A 17496-nucleotide genomic window follows, 5' to 3' on the forward strand; every position below is an offset into this window, starting at 1 on the left:
AATGCTGATAATGACATACGACCTGAGTATATAAGTGAGATTATATCAATACATGTAATATTTGTTACAGTATGATTTGTTAATACATATGATATTTGTTACAGTATGATTTGTTAATACAGATGATATTTGTTACAGTATGATTTGTTAATACAGATGATATTTTTTACAGTATGATTTGTTAATACATGTGATATTTGTTACAGTATGATTTGTTAATACAGATGATATTTTTTTACAGTATGATTTGTTAATACATGTGATATTTGTTACAGTATGATTTGTTAATACATGTGATATTTGTTACAGTATGATTTGTTGAATACATTATGATATTTGTTACAGAATGATTTGTTAAATACATATGATAAGTGTTACAGTATGATTGTTAATACATGTGATATTTGTTACAGTATGATTTGTTAATACAGATGATATTTTTTACAGTATGATTTGTTAATACAGATGATATTTTTTTACAGTATGATTTGTTAATACATGTGATATTTGTTACAGTATGATTTGTTAATACATGTGATATTTGTTACAGTATGATTTGTTGATACATATGATATTTGTTACAGAATGATTTGTTAATACATATGATAAGTGTTACAATATGATTTGTTAATACATGTGATATTTGTTACAGTATGATTTGTTAATACAGATGATATTTTTTACAGTATGATTTGTTAAAACATGTGATATTGTTACAGTATGATTTGTTAATACATGTGATATTTGTTACAGTATGATTTGTTAATACAGATGATATTTTTTACAGTATGATTTGTTAATACATGTGATAAGTGTTACAGTATGATTTGTTAATACATGTGATATTTGTTACAGTATGATTTGTTAATACAGATGATATTTTTTACAGTATGATTTGTTAATACATGTGATATTTGTTACAGTATGATTTGTTCATACATGTTGATATTTGTTACAGTATGATTCGTTAATACATGTGATATTAGCATTATTATATTTATAGAAAATATATCATCATTTTGTTGAAATATCCACTAATGAATATGTCATTATTTATATATTTCTGCCATATCATAACCATTGTATTGGTAATTATTTACAAATCTTTATTATAGTTTAAATAAGGTGATAAACATATATTCAAAATGCAGCAAAATGGTCATGAACAATATGTGTATTATATATATTTTTATATTTGTTACTTTTAACTATGTACATATATGGTTTGTCACTGAGTACTGAGCTATGGCTGCGATTGAGAACATAAATGTTTCACTAAGTTACAGCAATACAGATAGCTCATAAACATTCTCTACAGTAGTCTAGTTTAGAGGTCAGTGACTAACTATAAAATAAAAGCTATAAATGAAGCACACTATTTTGAATATGAATACTTAATTATCCGCGTGTATGCTAACTCTATTTATTTGGTTTCGACTAAGAGTATCTGTAAATGCCAATATTTGATATTCATTCTTTTGTTAAGAATTTCCTTATGACGTGCTATTTCTTGGATAGTATGTTCATATAGGGAAAGCATTCAGACGGTCCATACACGAACTCTTTCAGGTGATTTACACATTTTAATAATATAGATTAGAAATAGTTAACTCTTATTTGAAAAATGCATATTATTATAACTCAGGTGGAATTATACAATGATAGCCACTTACCATTTGATCTGATAACGGTCTGATAAAATCCATATTTTATGTGATTTTTTTCATCACATCACTAATTACACTTTTCGTGTCACCACATATACAGAACTAAGAATTTTCTCTAAACACAATTTTCCTCAAAGCAAACAAGTCTAGCCAACGTGTGAATATTCTTTAAACCTGCATGATTTTCTAGCAATTTTGTGGCATATTCTAACATTAAAAACTCTAGAAATTAATTATTAAATTGCATTCACCTTCATTTTGAATGAACACTATTATCTCGTACAATGATCGTTTCTTTTCTTAACAACATCCAAAATTTCATTTATAAATTAATAATTCATGTATACGGAATCTACAATAACCACAATGAATGTTAGGGGTTTAGGAAATGCAAGTTAAAGAAAACAAGTCTTTCAATGGCTGAAATCTTTCAAAACTTCAATATACTTAATACAGGAAACTCAACTACCTGATTTTGGAAATCTGATTGGAAGGGAGAGTCTTTTTTCAGTGGTAACAATTCTAACTGTGAAGGTGTTGCAATCCCTCTTAATATAGAAGAAACATATGAAGTTATCAGCTTTAAAGAAATTATAAAATACGTCTTGTAGCATTAGAACTTAACTTGAAAGATCAAGATACAATAATTATATTGTATGAACATATAATGATGAAGCTTTTTTTCAAACTTCTTGAAAAAAATAAATTCTTGAAAATAATGATAAAAGTTCCATAATTGGGGGTGATTTTTATACAGTTCTTAATCCTACAAAGGATAAAAGAAATGGACTTTTTGGTTCATACCATAAATCAAGAATCAAACCCAAAGATATCATAAAAGAATGTTACCATATTGATATATGGAGGAAACTAAATGAAAACGCATATCAATATACATGGCGGTCAAATACCACACCAAAAATATACTGCAGACTTGACTATTTTATTGTGTCTGAATATTTAACTAATTTAATGCATCAATGTAATATCAAACTTGGAAATTGTAATAGAGGACCAGGATATTTTAAACTAAGCACCAGAATTCTTTAAAACCAAACTCTGAAAATAACCTGTAAGAAGATGCCCGTGCTGTGTTTTCAATTGAACTACTAAGGTCTTGTAAAAAGGTATCTTTTAGTCTCTGCTTAAACAAATTAATACATATTTTTTCATTACCTACACCCTGCATAAGCCAAACATGGTAGAAACCTAAACTTGCTAACAAATATTTTAAAGATTTTGCCCAACAACTTTTATTTGGTTTATTTTGTATGTCATTTAACATCATAGTATAAATTTTCTTATCATATTTACTTTAATCCATTTTTATAATTTTGAACCAATAATAAATTATTCTTATTAAACATGTACAAGCGTCATTCTGTCTAATTTACTATAAAAAAAGTTCTGAGTCTGAAGTCATACGCCTAGTTATGATTTACAAAAATGAACATGAATGTTTTTTAAGCTTCTTTACTTCCGCAAAGCCCCAAATTTCACATCCGTAATTTAAAATTGGAACAAAAAGTTCTAAAACATGTCTCATTTGAAGATCTGTGAATTTTTGTATAAACAGTTTAAGTTTATAGATTGCTTTTAGTGCCTGGCTAGCTAACGCATCTTATGTTTGAAAAAAGGCCCTCCTGTAAAAAACAAAACAATACCCAAATAAGAAAACCTGTGACAATTTCTTAAGTCTGTTCCATCATACGTAAAAATTAAATTCGTTCTATTTCTGCCACCTTTTTTAATATCATTACTCTGTTTTATTAGAGTTAACTGTAAGTCTTCGTTTTTCGCAATATTCTTTTAAAATGTCAAGCCCTTTTTGAAGTCCCAATTAAATTTCGGAAACTATCACTATATCATCTACATATCACAGTAAAAACAATTTAAACATTCCAATATCTTTAAATCTGTTTAATATGAAAGTTTCTTCAAAATCATTCAAATACATTATAAAGAGGAAACGGGACAGACATTTCCCTTGACGGACCCCCACTTTACAAGAAAAATCATTACTTAACGTATTATTTTATCTTAATTTTTGTTTTTATAGTTGAGTATATTGATTTAAGAGTTTTTAAAAATATTCTGCCCTTTTAGTTTATTTGATGTTTTAAAAACGTGTATATAGTTTGCCTAATGTACTAAGCTATGTAGTTCCACGATAATTTTCTGGAAGATCCTGGTCTTCTGTCTTGAATAAAGGGATAATAAAACCATCTGACCAGCATTCAGGAAATTCCCATTTCCTTAAAGTTTATTAAACAACTTGGTTAAATATAGAAGTAACACAAAAATACCATATTTAAAAAAATCCGTTCAAAAAGTGATCTGGTCCTCCAGTTTTTCCATTATTTAATTCACTACACGCTTGCAAAATTTCATTTTCCCTAATTTCTACATAGAATTAAAATCTCCCTTAAATATTTCGTTAAAATAAATTACATCTTCGTGTGGTTTGAAAAAACTGACTCAGAATTATTGACCGCATTCAAATATGTCGCAAAATAGGCTTGTGGAATTATTTTTACTATTTTTTATGGTTTTCAGGACACGAAATTCGCAATAGCTTCCAGTATTTTTTCTTATATTTCAGATTTTCTAGTTTTGTAGTCTAATTTCTATCATAATTAAAACGTTTTTGTCTCGCCATTGATTTATATTCTGTTCTAGATTTAACAATGTTTAACCTATTTTCTATACTCTTTTCTTTCCTATATAAATTCAGATTATTATAAAATTATGTTTGTATCTGCTTACAATCGTTATCATACCATTTATTATTCTGACCAGAAGTTATATTTACGATATTCTCTTTATAAACGGATCACTTATTTCTGTATAAGATTAATTAAATTGCATTAAATTATCGTCAATAAATTATTTTTGCGATAATGAGTCTAACTGTTCGATAAAAACATGCAACTTTTCATCAGCTTCATACCCTAACTTCTCTAAAAATAAATCTTTCTTTCCGCTGTCCCATTTATAAAAATAATCTACCAGTACAACATTTTCATCTTCAGGGCCATCTATAACACCCGTCTGAATCATTGTTTGACTATAAAAAGAAAACTTTAAAACACAGTAATCTAAGAAGATGTTTGAATTTTTAATTTCAAATGTTTTAAAAAAAAGAATAAATTCTTCATGACATAAAATAAAATCTTCAGTGCTACAATCTACCTTTTAGGGGGCAGGGGACCTAAAAATGAACAATTTTGTATTTCAGTGTGGCCAGACACACTATTCCAAATATTTCAAAATCTGGTTCACAGGCAGATAACCAGTTGCACAGCATTATTCAATGATATATGACAAACATAGAAGAAAATTTAATTGAGAATATTAAGTTTTAAGAGTGATTCCTCCCCTACAAAATCTAACAATTTCCCAACTCTGCTGTTAAAATCGCCAGAAATGAAAATGTTACAATTTTTTCTCCAAAAATATCATGAAAATACAATATATCATCTAAAAGTATATAAAAAATACATGTATCATTCATTACCTCTCTACTACTACCTGTGGCTACATTATAGCAAAGACAAAAAATGATATCATTTTAAATAAAACAGAATTTTGTCAAATTTTAACCACAATATATTATCACATGTGGCTTTCAAAAACTTTACATATGCTGATAGATTATTATGCCTCCGCTGTTTCTACGAGCATTTTTGAAGTGAGATGTCTGTCAACTTTGTAATATGTATAATGGATAAAACGGCATATCATTATTTTCAAAAAAGTTTCAACACTGTTAAGTTTATTATATCAATTACCAACAAGTCCTTGAATGTTCAACATCGAAAAACGAATCACATTACTAAAATTGACACTTTTCTCCTTGATGTCCTATTTACTGACATTCTGGTTCCTACTTGTTTCGGTGTACTTTCGTTATTGATAAGATAGATATATATTTTTAATATTTTCATATAAAGAAACACCTTTGACATCCCATCCTTTTGCTGCCCAGCTAAATGTTTTCGTTTTGTACTGAAGCAGGCTGTTGTTAAAGGTATTACTATATTGATGCTTTTTTCCAGTCTATTAAGATTCGATCAATACTTTTGATTTAACCATCAAAAAGTAGTGTCTCTCATGTTCTCACTGTTTTAACTATTATTATTGAACATGTATTGGATTATTATCTTGGTATAGGTAGCACAAATGTATGTTAACAAATAATCTACTCAATAATCAAATCTTATTTCAGTCCGTAGTCTTGGCTTTATTACTGACATTAAATATCTGTATTTGTTAAATATATTTACATGTACTAATATACCATCAATGCACCCTTCGATAGATTTTCGGTAACTTTTGGTAAGTTCCGTGATATGTACGCAGTGTGTAGTACGTACTGAACGTTAAAGCGAAATACGGTTTTGTCATATCTAAATGCCTTACCAGTCTTGTAGGCATATGATTTAGCATATTTATATTTTCAACATTACTGAAGATAATGATTGTCAAACTGGTTTAAGATGGCCCTCGGCCTAAAAATACCGTATTACAGATTTCACAAGAAAAGCATTGATGCAAAGCATCAGCAAGAAATGCAGAAAGTGACGATGAACTAGTACACATCTGATGACCTGCTATCTTCTTATATAAACGTTTTAATGGTTAATTGGACTTTACCAGAATAGTATATCATAAATGAAAGGGCGGTCATCATGAACTTTGGTAGGCTGGCTTGAGATTAGAATATTAAATGTATTTTGTTTGGAACATACAAAACAGTAGTCAAAATGAACAAAGACTTTTTTATTATTATAAATGTAACAAATATACAAACAGTATATAAAATAGTAACTAGTAATAATATAGTAATATAACATGCATTTTTTTCATGTCAAATTTAACAAAAAGGTTTCTATTTATAGATACAATAGTTATATTTCAAGTCCCAGGTAGAACACACACTGGGATAAATTTCGAAAATACCAATTTTTTTGTTATACGCGTTAACAAAAATAATGGTACATTAAAAAAAATCATGAATAAATTTGTATGGCATGTTGATATGGTGAAACATTATTTATCTATATTATGGAAGAATGTTACCTGAATTTTAAACAGGTATGAGGAAATTCACTAACATCATGTTCATGCGAGTCAAAGATATAAAAGCTACTTGACATAAGTGATAGGTAAAGGGCTATTGTTAATTGATTTATTGGGAGATCAATCTACTCCTTTGTTGAATTGCTTAAAAAGCCTCGTCTGAACCACTGGTGTGTTTACATTTCTATCAATGTAATCAAAATGTCACAGTATTCCGCAAATCAACATTTCACTCAAACGACCATGATATCAATTGCTTCTTACGGCAAAAATTCGGGAAATTATGGTCGATTTAAATATGCAATGTAAAAAATGTCAGAAGTGCGATCAAGGCCTTACAAAAAGAAAGGAGCCATTAACTTACCGGAAAGAACCTACGGAAAAGACAAAAATAATAATGCTATGATATAACAATTTGTAAAAAATGGCCTACGTTTATATTTTTACAATAATTTCCTTTAGATAAATTTATAAAGTTTAATATGTTTGCATTTCATTTCCTGCAAAATCCTCTAGCTCGTTATTAATTATCATGGCGCAACACGAATGACTGTTTCGTTTTTAAAAATCAATAAACAAAAACTATCCTTTCACCAATCGGAACGTCCGCGAAAAGGGCCGAAAAGTTACGATTGCCCTTTCACAAAATCTGAATGCATTCCATAAAGGTCGTCGCGCTCCGGCGCGGACACCAATAACGTGTATACTGTAACCAACCTATTATCATAATAGGTAAATATGTGTTCTGTTAAGCCTTTTCATTCTTGGTTACCTGCTGTGCAAACCTAATTTGAATTGAATATTTCTTGTCGTGGCAGTAAATTTAAACTACTTACAAAATTGAACAATTGATTTAATGATAACGAAGATTAATATAAAAAAGACTATGAGAAGATAATATCAACACATAAAATATAAAGGTGGAGTTGAAAAATTACTGCAGGTAAAACTTTTTTCTTCTCCTTTTTCATTTTTGTGACATTCTGCTTATTTTGTTATTTTCAAGTTAAGTTAAAGTAACTGTATGTTTCGAAAGACTGACTATTGTAAAAAGATTAAGAATAGATTATATAAATCTGTCTAAAATATAAAAAGAAAAACTTTTTTATGAATTCAACATAACAGGTCAAGTCTGATGAATATTTACAGAAATTTCATATGGTCACGTGAGTTATTTTTTGGAAGAATAATGGAAAGAAATAATTGAATGGGCATAATGTCACTTTAATTCATATTGAAAGAAATTCAATTTCATTAATTGACAATTCGGCTAGGCTCAGTCGAGACTTTAAATTCGTATTTCCAATCATTACCTTCCAATTTGATTTACGTTGTCGAGTAAGTGCAGAATTGTTTGCTTGTGCGTTCGTGAGTTATCTTTTTCAGTGATTTATTAATTTTCTTCATTTTCAGATGTATCTTATGTTCATAGTATAATATTAATCGGTTCAAAATAAATTATTATAAATTGATTGAATTTTAAAAAAATACTATATTATACATATCAAAATGAAAATCTATGTTCCTCCGGGGAGGGAGCTGAGGACTGTAATTTTAACACAATGTTTGAAGAGATCCACCAGAATATGGTTTAGCTAAAATCGTTGAAGAATATTTTTTATCTTTTTTACTAGATTTCTATATAATATGAACTCCTGGGACGGGGCGAATTTTGATCGCAAAGCTATTATTAGAATAATGTTTCGCGTTTAGCATCTGAGACTTTGCCCCTGTATTTTTGAAAAAAAAATAACTAGAGTCTTTATACATATCACGCAGGACGCAAGAAACCGGTCTTAATCATTAATGACACGCGCAAATAAGTGTGCACTACATCCATTTAAATGTCGTCACTCTTCTTGCGTAAACACATACACAAAAATGCTTTTTATCGTGCATTCTTGTGGTTTTTAAAAATTATTTACGTTGGAATTTAGAGGAAAGTTTATAAGAGGAAGAGATAGAGGTAAGTGTCTTTAAAGTATAATTTATAATTCAAATGATTGACTTGTGCAATTTGTGATAACACCGACGTTTACAGTAGATACCCGTACGCTTTGAAATACATAAAAATAAATTAGCAACACACATGATGTCACATACACCTGCCTTTATCTTATATTTTTGTTATTTTGTTGAGTAAGTCTATTAAACAAAACTGAGAAACAAATAGCCTGTTACGCTAATCAATCGATTTCGATTCCCGTCTGATGTCAACATTTTTAATTCATTTTTGTTGTTGTCGTTGTTCATTTTGCTCATATTTTTTTATTCATTCTTAAATCTGGAATCCCTTTATTCGGATCGTTTCGGAAGAACTATATGCCAACCTTTTTAAATTCGTTTTTTTTCAGACTCCTTTGAAACTCTCAACTCTCAAAACTCAGTTTCCGATACATAACACTGACGATACTGAATCAGATTATTCAGACGAGGAAAATTGTATTAACGAAACCGAAATTGTATCTGCGAGAGCATGAGATTTTACCCCTGAAGTAGCGAATAGTCAGTCGGATAATGATGTAAAAGATAGTTGTAGTAGTGAGGAAGAAAGTTGTGAAACATTTGATGATACACAGATAGTTATAAGGTTGTGGTTGTCGTCTTAACTGTCATACAAAGTTTAAATTTGATGATATACTCAACCATATTCTTTCTATCAGGAAAATGACAAAGGAGGAGAAAGAACTGTGTATCATGTCGTTAGTGGCTGAGGGAAACGACAAGAAAACTAAACGTGGCAAACAAGGCAGCGTTCAAAGACATTTCGGGTGTCATGATAAAAGGTGTACCAATGAACATTCATGTTGTGTTACGATATTACCTTAATATGCATAAGAGAACATAGTTAAACATGTCAGTAAACATGGCGTCACTCCACGGCAGCATGTCAACGCAGAAGAAAACTAAAGCACGCTAATAGTACGTATGGTGATGTCATGCGTGTTGTTCATTTCATTCGAAATTATGCTAAAGAAAGAGGTCTTCCACTAGCGGCAGTCCCTTGTACCGTAAGTGTATCTGACGTCTGACATAACCAAAAAATATATGCACCAACTTTACAAACAGTCTTGTTCAGATACCCTTGTGCGCACTTTAGAGTTCACGTTATTTAAAGACATCTGACGGACATGTTTACCACATATACGTATAGCTAGCCCTAAAGATGATGTATGTGCCACTTGTGAGAAGCTGCGCAGACAGATATCAGGTACAATGACTGAGGATGTGACACTAGCAACAACGACATCACTGTGGGACCGCATACTTCTTGTACAAAAGGTAATAATAGGAAAGAACAATAATACATATATTACTATACATATAAAATTAAAACATATATTTGACATACCATAAAAAAATAGGCAAATTATTAGTTTTATAAAAAGAATACTTTTATAAAATTAAATAAGACACAATACACTAAAGAATTAATAATAATTAACTAGCTCCATGTGTTACCTATTAAGGTGATATCATGATTATTTTACTGCGATTATAACAATCGTTGCGTTCAAATACGCTGTTTTGCATTTATCTTTATGTAACATTATGCTTATTTGTTTGTAAAATTGACCATATATTTAAAAAAAGATTGACTGTTATATGATAATGGTAGCGGCGTCCGTGGCCGAGTGGTTAAGGCCGTTGACTTCAAACCACTTGCCACTCACCGGTGTTGGTTCGAATCCCGACAGGGACTTTGGATTCTTTCATGTGAGGAAGCTATCCAGCTAGCTTACGGAACGTCGGTGGTTCTACTTAGGTGCCCGTTCGTGCCTGAAAAAAATGCACGGAAGGGCGCCTGAGGTCTTCCTCCACCAGTAAAGCTGGAACGTCGCCAAATGACCTATACTGTGTCGGTGTGACGTAAAACTCAAAACAAACAAACAAAATATGATAATGGCAATTGAACAATAATCGATTATGAAAAATGTTTAGGATAAGATAAAATAAATTGCCTAAAATATAAAAGGCCTGCCCCACTCTCAACAGAATGTCAACGACATATTCTGAAGGATATCTATAGAAATTATTGTGATTCATGTGGGTTATTGATAATTCACATGGACTATTATCTATAATTTAAAATTGAAACCCATTATGGAAAGATCTCAAGTTGTTTTGACCTTTTCACTCATTATTTATACTTGAATGGGCATGATGTCACTTAAATTATGTTTTACTGTGGATCTCTCTTCTTTCTTTTTATGCCCCCGCCATGTAATGGCCGGGTCATATAGTGTTACCCTGTTCCGTCCTTCCGTCATTCTGTCATTCCGTCATCATCAGTTTCCGTTCATTATCTTAGTAACGGTTGCCAACATTCAACTCAAATTTGACATGTGGATATGTCATGAGAAAATACAGGTCAATTTCGAATTTGGTCATGGTTCGATGATTTTTGGCAGAGTTATGCCCTTTTTACTTTGAAAATAATATGAAATTTTCAGTTTCCGTTCATTATCTCCCCAATGGTACAACACATTAAACTCAAATTTGACATATGGATATGTCATGAGAAAATACAGGTCAAGTTCGAATTTGGTCATGGTTTGATGATTTTTGGCAGAGTTATGCCCCTTTTACTTTGAAAATTATATGAAATTTTCAGTTTCATTTATTATCTCCCCAACAGTACAACACATTCAACTCAAATTTATCATATGGATATGTTTTTGGAATGCCCAGGCCAAGTTTGAATTTGGTCATGGTTCAATGTTTTGGCAGAGTAATGCCCCTTTCACTTTGAAATAATATGAAATTTACAGTTTCTGTTCATTATCTCCCCAACGGTACAACACATTCAATTCAAACTTGACATATGGATATGTCAAAGGAGTGTGCAGGTCAAGTTAAAATTTGGTCATGGTTCAATGATTTTTGGCAGAGTATATAATGCCCCTTTCACTTTGAAAATAATAAGAAATTTTCAGTTTCTGTTTATTATCTCCCCAAAAGTACAACACATTCAACTCAAATTTGACATATGGATATGTTTTTGGAATGTCCAGGCCAAGTTCGAATTTGGTCATGGTTCAATGATTTTTGGCAGAGTAATGCCCCTAACATTTTGAAAATAATATGAAATTTACAGTTTCTGGTTATTATCTACCCAACAGTGTTACATATTCAACTCAAATTTGACATATGGATATGTCAAAGGAATGGGCAGGTCAAGTTTGAATTTGGTCATGGTTCGATGATTTTTGGCAGAGTTATGTCCCTTTCACTTTGAAAATAATATAGATACATCTTAGGAATAAGCAGTTTAAGTTTGAATTTGGTCGTGGTTCAATGATTTTGGACAAACTTATCTTTCTTGAATGCTGGAAAAATTTTGAACTTTCAGTTTCAGCACTCATACTTTTGTGGAAATGTATGTAACCATTATTTTGGCTACAAATATGAAAAATGCTTTTTTCAAAAGGTTGAAACTGAATAATTTCAGTGCCTTGAACATTGTATGAAAATGGTTTGTGTTAACATTGAAAAGTTTTAAGGGCTTATAACTTAAAATGAAAACAATAATTTGTGCAAAATAAATTGGAACTAAATATTATAACATCTGAAATTTTGGCTGCATGCGGGGGCATCCGTGGCATGATGACACATTTCTAGTTTATTTCATAGGAACGTGATCTATATATTGAGTGTATTCAACGTAGTATTCCCAAAAGTGACTGAACAAAATTTGTCCTTTCAGTCAGAACGTCAGTTTGCCTTATTTTTCTCACCAGATGGGCCCATTATACTTTTTAACCCTGCATAAAATCCAGATGTTTGGGATAAGACTTGGTGGCTGGGTGGCATGTTCCTGATTGACAAAGATCAAACTATAGGTCCATATGGTAAAGGAACACATGGACCTGACGTTGTGCTGTCGATGGTAGATTGGACATTGCAGAATCACGCTAATCAGACTCGCTATTTTTTTATTTATTTTATTTTATAGCAAACTTTTTACAATGATATAAGGGACAATCGGTTTATAATGTAATAATTTTAAATTTAAATTTTAAACAATCGCAATATTCATTTTTTTTTTTTTGTAAATAAATGTTAAATAGTTTGAACAGAGTTGTGCTTTGTTTTGTATGGTAGTTGTGATCAGCCTGTGTTCCATCGAAGTCCATATTGTGACATTTTGTTTCAAAGCAAGATGTGAATGAAATATTGAAATATCTGAGGTGGTACGCAAACTATAATGTAAATTCTAAATTGAAGAAGGGACATAATTCTTTCGAAATGCTTGATAGAGTTACCTCGTCCTGTCTAAAGGTAGGGGGCATGATGGTGAACAAGTGTGCAAAGTTTCAAAGCCATATGCCAATTGACTTTGAAAATATTTGAGGTGGTACGCAAACTTTTACTTAAATTATAACTCCTTAAAGGGACATTATTCTGTCTAAATGCTTGATACAGTTACCTCCTTCTGTCTATAGATTGAGGCCATGATGGTGAACAATTGTGCAAAATTTCAAAGCCAATTGTTCATGGACTTTGAAAATATTTGAGGGATTACAAAAACTTTAACGTAAATTCTAAGTTGAAAAAGGGGCATGATACTGTCAAAATGCTTGATAGAGTAACCTCCTGTCTATAGGTTGGGATCATAATGGTGAACAAGTAGGCAAAGTTTCAAAGCCATACGTCAATGGACTTTGATAATATTTGAGGCATTACAAAAACTTTAAAATAAGTGGTTACGCCGACACCGGCGCTCTGGTGACTAGTATGGCTCTACTTGTTCTTAATGAATAGTCGGGCTAAAAATCTAATATATACAAGTTCAATCTCTGGACGCCAAATGTTTGCAAGCCCCAAATTTCTGATCAGTCATTTAAGATTGACCTCACTAATATATCGAAAAATTTAATATTTTGTGATGTTGGAAATACTGTTCTGTCAAATATTTGGAAAAGCTTATTGAAAAAAAACGAGGGATGTTTCTTAATTTTTATGGTATTTGAAACTACCATTTTCAATAAATGTACGCCCAATATTTAAAGATTATCACTTCAAAATTTTTTTGAATCCTGTGAGTTGATTTCCTTTAAATTCATACTTTAGTTTTTCAAAATTAATTTAAAAAACCCCAAATATTCAAAAAGATTGAGACTTTACTATGGTTGAAGGTTTTTTTTTATTTACTAAAAAACCATATCGTCTGCGTACATTAATAGAAAGAGCATCAAATAGTTCTCGACACTTTATTATTAGAAATTATAAATCAGCCATCATAGGAATCTCATTGGCCATTCTACACTAGTTAAAATAATATAAATGATGTTTCTGAAATGGTTTACGCGTGTAATGATTAATTGATCTAAAGGACATGAATTTTTTGAAGCTTTACATATTCTTAAACTTCTTCCACTTTCTAGTTAAGTTTTTCAGATATTTAAGCTCTTTTTAACCATTTAGACATCTATATTATGTTATTATTAGCTTAGATATTTGGTACAAAACAATGCTGGTGGACCTCTTCGAAAGTACTTTCAAAGTTAAAATGGGGGCCACGCCCCGGGAAATTACATAAAAATTATAAAATTTTCTATTTAACTTTTAAATTTTCCAAAAAAAAAATAACATTTTAATTTTTAAAATTTTAGATTCAAAAAGACGCGAATTCTTCAATTCAACAAATTTTTCAGGCTGAACTCAAAGCTCTTCCTGCGTTGAAAAATTGTTTTGAAAAAACCCTGGAACAAAATATCCTGACACAAAAAGGACGGCGATAGCCAAGTTCTTTTCGTTTTAAAAAAAGAAAAAGGGATTTAAATGAATTAAAAAGACGAAAAGGGGGAAAGGGAAAGAAAAAACCCAAAAAAGAAGCAAAATTACCTTTCTTCAAGATAAAAAATGGAAAAAAATACAAATGGATATCAGTAAATAGTTTTTTGCTTTTAATTTACTCAAAATTTTTAAGCTAGATGAGACTGGGGACACAGGGGATCCCATTAATGAACACATTGTCAAATAAAAAACATTCGAAACCGTTCCGCCCTCAAAAAATCATCTCAGCAAAAAAAAATTTGAGACACACTTAACGTTTGAAAACATCAAAGGGTTTGAAAATTTAAAATAATATCCCCAAAAAAAAAACTTAAAGGGAATTCGATGCTGAACGGGAACGCCAAATTAATTTAATAGAAATTTAAATTTCAACTTTTATGACAAAAAAAAAAAACAAAATGAGAAATGAAAAAGAGAGCAAATTTAAGAAAAAAATAATTTTAAACAAGCAGAACATACAAGGAGGGAAATTTTGGAATCTAAATATACAAAATTAAAAAAAAGGAAAACTGACTAGAAATGTCAATCAAGAATTCTTAGAAATAAAAAATCAAAAGAATACAAAATACACTTCCTAAAAATATGAAACATCCCTTTGACAGATTTTAAATCCCGCCAGAAATTAAAAAAACCGAAACAAAACAAAAATTAAACAAAATGCATTTTTATTTGAAAAGTAGTGTAGGGGAAAAAGTCCACACAGTCTAAAAAACACATAAAACGAATGCAGTTAAAGGGCATTGAATGTTAAACTATTATATTTTTTTGCGGAATTCAAGGGGATACAATGATGTTCCCAAGACCACTTTTGAAAAAAGATCACAAAGATCACGTAAATCACTTTCTGATAATCTGGAAAGACTTTATACTAAAATAAAAGAGATCCTATAATAATAGGGACTGAAATAAGAGTTTTGGGGGCAAAAAGTTATTTGAAAAAACTAAATATGGTGTGTGTCAATCTAAATAGACATGTTTTAAATTATAAAATGTTGTTTGTTTTTTGTTTTGTTTTTTTTTCAAAATATTTCATTCCCCACACACATTCAAAAGACATCAGAATGTGTTTTTGTTTTTAATTTCAAAGTCATTTTTTTTAATAAAAGTCTCACTAAAAAGTAAATATAGCCCTTGAGAGTGACGGATTGCCTTTAACGGTTGAGGTATGATAATTACAGTCACCGATTATTCCTGTGTGGTCGAAAGAGGCGACTAAATGGGTTCGAATAACTTGAGTGTATTATACATCTTTTAGCTCCAGCAGGTGCGGTGGTTTTGACACCTGGTGTTGCTTTGAAGTTTGTAACATCCGAGATTACCCAAAATCATTATTTCTGTTTCGGCATCGTATGACCTACACTGCGTTAGGTTTGCAAAACAGTGTGCTTTCCTTATTTAAATGCAAAATAATATATATATAATTAGTCTGATTGACCAAATTAGTTGGTAAACTTTGAGGATAATTCTTTTTGTAATACAAACATTCTATCAAAAGCGAAAGGTATATTCCAATTGTTTTATGTTCGACCTTCTCCGGTCTCAGGTCTTCAACGGTCACTATATATATAAAGTGACCGTTGAAGACCTGAGACCGGAGAAGGTCGAACATCTGTTTATTTTTCATTTTATCATTTTTGTTCATAACTAGAACAATCTGTTTATTTTTTTATTTCACCATTTTTGTTCATAAATAGAACAATCTGTTTATTTTTTTATTTCACCATTTTTGTTCATAACTAGAACAATCGGTTTATTTTTTCATTTCACCATTTTTGTTCATAAACAGAACAATCTGTTTATTTTTTATTTCACCATTTTCGTTCATAACTTAAGAACAGTTTGTTTATTTTTTCATTTCATCATTTTTGTTCATAACTTAAGAACAGTCTATTTATTTTTTATTTCATCACTATTATTTCATCTTTTTTTCATAACTAAAGGACACTCTGTTTGTTTTATATTTCATCATTTCTGTTCATAACTAGAACAATCTGTTTATTTTTATTTCATCATTTTTGTTCATAACTAGAACAATCTGTTTTTTTTTATTTCATCATTTTGTTCCTAACCCCAGAACAAACTTGTAATTTTTATTTTTCATTATTTTTTTTATCTTAAAAAAACAGGAAACCTACATTTTAAAAATTTGTAAATTTAGTAAATAAAATTACAAAAAATAGTACAAAAAAATGGATGTTTTAATTTCTTTTTTATTAAAATATTCAATACACATAGTCTAGTAAGAGTGATAGTTTTTGTTTCCCCAACAAATGTTAACAAATATGTCATAATGAGTGAACTAAACTCTAATATTTCAATACATCAAGAGTAATCCCATCAAATATTTAAAATATAAACTGGAAAATATAATTACAAAATTGTAACAGCAAAACAATGAATATTGTACTAAGAATAAGAATAAAATGCTTAAAGGTAAATTTTGCCTCCGGAACGATTAAAATTGTTTTTTACCAGAAAAGGGAAATGAATTTAATTTTCATTTTAAATCATAAATTTAAAAGCATGTAAAAATGCTTAAAAACCAGGAAAATGCGTTAAAAGAAAAAAATTTGCCATTAAAGTAGCAAAAAAAAAAATATATTTGCTTCCGTATAAAATAACAAATCACTATAATGTACTTATTGTCAAAAAGCAACAGAAGAAAGAAATTGTTCAGTTAATTGGAAAATGACTATCTATTTGTAAACTATAAAAGTACACCAAAATAAAAAGCTTTTGAGAATTATATAGAGGATATTTGTTTGTTTCAGTGTAAGATCGAAAAATATTTCACCGAGTGAACACCAGATGCAATATTTTCCACGAGTGGCGTAGCCACGAGTGAAAATATAATAGCTGGGGTTCACGAGTGAAATATTATTTGATCTTACATGTAAAACAAACAAATTTTCTGTTTATTTCATGATTTCTTTAACGATTTTATACC

Source organism: Ruditapes philippinarum, unplaced genomic scaffold (genome assembly GCF_026571515.1).
Source record: "Ruditapes philippinarum isolate M1 unplaced genomic scaffold, ASM2657151v2 ctg797_1_1_1_1, whole genome shotgun sequence".
Classification (NCBI taxonomy): domain Eukaryota; kingdom Metazoa; phylum Mollusca; class Bivalvia; order Venerida; family Veneridae; genus Ruditapes; species Ruditapes philippinarum.